Below are 4634 nucleotides of genomic sequence, written 5' to 3'. Positions count from 1 at the left end.
AGTACGATTGACCACGCTGAGAATGCGTCATACTATGCCACAGAAACGCCGTCAAGTAACCATTGGGATCGCACCTTGGCCATTTATTTATCCTTCAGTGAAATGTTGTACAAAAGTGAGTTGATTTTTAGAATTAAACAAAACAAACTAATCCCTTGCTTTTCTTCCAGCCGGAGGATTATTCCGGTTCCTCCTCCGGTACAAGCCGGTGCATCGTGCTGACATTTCGCAGAAGGACTCCTGACGGAGCGAAGTCCGTGCAGGATGGTTTGGCTTAGTCGGAAGGAATCGCCGCCCGGGAAACTCTCCGCGACCATCCCGAACTCGCGCAAGTCCCTGTTCGAGTCGTGGATTTCCACCCAAAGCGCAAGAGCTCGAACGAGATTGCGGCGTCGTCGAGCAAGCCGAAGATCCCAAAGGAACCAGCTGGACTCGCAAGCCTTCGACGCCTGGGAGAGCGAGCAGATGGAACTGATTGTTGCCGGAGGCGGTCGTTCAGCAGGTCGATGACGACGATGATTACTTCCCGAGCTACCAGGAGGCCGTCGATCCCAACTGCAGCCAGTTGTTCCTGGAGGAAGTCGATCGCAATGGGAAGAAGAGGTGCACTCGATCGTGAAAACAGCGCAACCTGCTCGCAGTACATCCGGCTCGAGCGATCCATGATGGAGGAGTACAACGCGAACCTGCTGGACGACTTTGTGTACAGTCAGTTGGCGCGGGAGTTCGATTCGTCCCAGCAGCGCCAGCAGATCATGGGCGTGTTCAACGGGTTTGAACGCACCCTGCTGGACACGAGCAACGTCGAGTTCAACGCCCTGCCGCCGGAGGTTGATGCGGACCTGGCCGAAATCAACTGGGAGGAGGATGTGACGATCGCGGCCGAGAAACCGTCGAACCGGTCCCGGTTCAACATTTTCGGCAAGCAGGCTAGCGCGGAGTTCAAGACGATCGGCTACGACTTGGGCATTCCGCTGTTAAATCGCTTCCTGCGGCGGTAAGCCCGCGTCAGCCGCATCGACTTGCCCGTCGTTACGCTGGTTACATTGGAACAAGACCAACTTCAGATCAACTTCAAATTGGTGAGGAAGGACGGCGCTGTAGGGACTTCGAATCTATTGTTTAACCATTGAATTCTTTTCAGAAAAACTACTCGGTAATCATGACCCGGTACAAGCAATTCTGGACTACATCTCGACCTCGAAGAACATGAAGCAGTTGCAAAACTTTTACGAGACCACGCTGGAAGCGCTCAAAGACGCCAAGAACAATCGGCTCTGGTTCAAAACCAACACGAAGCTCGGGAAGCTGTACTTCGATCGGAACGACTTTGGCAAGCTCCAGAAAATCCTCAAACAGCTGCACCAATCCTGCCAGACGGACGACGGCGAGGACGACCTTAAAAAGGGAAAGCTACTAGAAGTCTACGCGCTTGAGATCCAAATGTACACCGTAAGAACAACAAAAAGCTAAAGGCCCTTCACGAACAGTCCCTGCACATTAAATCAGCCATCCCGCACCCCTTTATCATGGGCGTCACCTGGGAGTGTGGCGGTAGGTGCGCGCGAAGGCGAGTTCGAAAAGGTACACACGGACTTTTTCGAGGCGTTTAACAACTACGACGAGTACGGCTCGTCCCGGCGCACGACCTGTCTCAAATACCTCGTCCTCGCGAACGTGCTCAAGAGGTCCGGCATCAACCCGTTCGACTCGCAGGAAGCGAAACCGCACAAAAACGGCCCGGAAATTTTGTCCATGACGAACCTGATCGTGAGCTACAAGAACAACGACATCATGGAGTTCGAGTCGATCCTGCGGAACAACCGGAACAACACCATGGCCGATCCGTTCATCCGGGAGCACATCGAGAACCTGCTGCGGAACAGCTCGAGCTGACCGTGATCGATCGATGACGATCGTGCGCAGCAGCAGCAGCGCCAGGTCGGCCGCCATGACCGGAACCACGACGGTCGTTTGGGGAAAGTAGCAAGGGATGGGGAGTCAAGCTGTTTTGTGCCACCCCACGTAGTTAGTCGGAATATTAATTCTGTTCACGGAACCGAATTGTATTGACGTATTTATTTAAAGTAAGTCATGAACATTTTAAAACTTAACCGAAATCTAAAGTATAATTTATCTTGTTCCAGGACTCACTGGAACCGTTTTTGCCGGAACCGATGCCTTTCAAAAGGGCATTTTCTACAAGGCCGGGCGCGTGTTCAACGTTGTAAATTACGCCCTCGATGTGATCGTGAACAGGCGCGTCAACGGGACAATCCTGGTCAAGCGCATCGAGCAAGTGAAGTCGTCCCGATGCCGTAAGGACATTCTACATCGCGTCAAGGAAAACTGCTCCTGGCCTTGATCTACCTGAAGCGCAACGTGGCACACTACGTGACGAGCAGGTCATCGTGAACTCTTCCACGTCCGTCTTCCGGATGGCCCCGATTCCCGGCGCGATTTCGTCGTGGTGCCGCGAATTCGTCAAGAGTTTGAAAAACATAACCAAAAAAACATAAAATTTGTAAATCTACCAGATAATAAATCTTTACGTGTTCTAGTATTTTTTGTCCAGTTTTTGTATATTGCTTAATTTATTAAAAGGGCGAATTGGCTTTTATTAGTCAATTCGCCCTTTGATAAATTTGGCAATGTTTACCAAATCAAACCAAAACAATCCCTTAATTTTCCTACTCACCGCTAGAGGTCGCATCGGTCGGTTAATTGAACAGCGACATCTATGTTTGAAGTCTGAACTACTTGAAATAATTCCTGAGATGCGAGTGAAATATTTCTTAGCTCGAGTAGCGCGAATTTTTTGTGTCAAAAGAGCTCGAATTCGAGGCATTTACACGCCAAATTCGAGGCGAATTTGCCTCGATTCGAGCGAGATTCGGCTCGAGTTTAGCGAGCGGTTCGAGCCATTTCGGCTCGAGTCTTTCTTACTGGGTAGGGAGGATTTTTTTTTCAAACGTTCCCAAAGGGTAGGTTAGTACCTGTGAATTGTCACCAGGTGTAATTTTGGCGTGGCGGTAGTGTCGCCAGCCCCAACAGGGGAGTATCTATATATATTTAGTCTATGCTCTGATTGTCACTCACTAACTCTTCTCATCTCTAGACGTCAACCATAGTTGATCTGTCAGCCAGTGTTGACCAGGGTTAGATTCCTACAAATCTCTTCTATTTTTTTTAATTATTATTATTTCTTCGCTAACATAAGCATACAATAAAACATGAAGCTTGTAGATTTCAAAACTATTAATTTCATGATCAGGTATTTCATTAACAGATTTTTTTTCCAAAATTCAGTTCATTCAATTGGGTACTAAAGCCCTATACCAATTTTTATGTACAACGGTAAAAAACACGATTAAAAACCATTTCTGATCACTATTTTTCATTTTAATGCAAAAATTTTTTTGACAAGACAACATTTTTTCGATGGATCAACTATGGTCCCCTTGGAACGAGCTGTCAAGTAGAAGCTTTTCTGTCAAAAAAGACCGCGAGGTTAATTTTTCAAAATTGATTTAAAAATCAATTTTTAACTCTTTGTGGTCGTACAAAGGGTTATTGTACTCAGAAAAATAAGCTTTATCGCTGTAAACAATAATATCAGCAATCTAAGCTTCATTTTAGGACCCAATTGTATTATTCTTAAACAGTATGTAGTTATCAAAATCATTCTCGATTCTCCAGATTTATAGTTCATTGATAAATGTAGATACCAAGCTTCCATTCCTTCCATCTTTTTTTTTTTTTTGTTTTATTTAAACCAATAGAAATTTTAAAATTAACACCAAAATTATTTGCTCCATTTGAGAAGAAAATCACTTTCATTTGAATTTACCTCAGAAATACAGTTCAATTATAAATATAAGGCGAGTAGGCTTTTTTTTCCGCTGAAATTTCCATTCAATGATCAAAATGAATGATTTCCAAATATCGTCTTATGCACGGTCTCATGCTAGGCAAGGGGTTGGAAACTCTTAGAGCTATAATTATTATGTTAACCAGTATATCATCATATATGTTAGTATACTTATTATTTCCTTTGCATATCGCCCAGGGCCGTAGCCAGGATTTTTGTTCGGGGGGGGCTTGGTGCAAAAATTCAAGGAGTATAAAAATCAGCAAATCATTTATACCATCACTTGGTCTGTGGTACACAGAAAAAAAAATCATGGTAATATTACATCTGGGAAGGAGTACATCTTTTATGTCAGAAAAAAGGTGTAATTTTACCTCTGGAAATGTGTAATTTTACCACTTTTCTGGTGTAATTTCACTTTTCAGTCTAAATTGAGGTAAAATTACATCATAAAAGAGGTAATATTCAACCTTCCAAAATTACAGCTTCCAAATTTACATTATTTTTTTCTGTGTATAATTATTGAGATGAATTGTAAAATTTTAATGTAATGTATGCAAAAAGTTTTCGAAAATTTTCATATTAAGTTATCAATGTATTTATTGAAGAAACTCGTTCGTCATTTTTTTCTTTATTTTAACAGCTAGTTTGTATTAAAGGAGTAAAGACAGTGTTTTTTTAACATTTTCTTGAATTGTTTAATTGTAATCCAATTTCGTGATAAACGTCGCTAAATTTAAAATATACTTAACTTGAATCAAAT

The 4634-nt window shown here is 43.5% G+C and overlaps 1 pseudogene; it reads left to right on the top strand.

Moving 5' to 3' along the window:
- The first annotated feature begins 590 nt into the window (after positions 1–590).
- Positions 591–2502, top strand: LOC119769708 (annotated as a pseudogene).
- Positions 2503–4634: the final 2132 nt, after the last annotated feature.

The sequence above is a fragment of the Culex quinquefasciatus genome, chromosome 1 (assembly GCF_015732765.1).
Source record: "Culex quinquefasciatus strain JHB chromosome 1, VPISU_Cqui_1.0_pri_paternal, whole genome shotgun sequence".
Lineage (NCBI taxonomy): Eukaryota > Metazoa > Arthropoda > Insecta > Diptera > Culicidae > Culex > Culex quinquefasciatus.
This window is presented reverse-complemented; position numbering and strand designations above follow the sequence as displayed.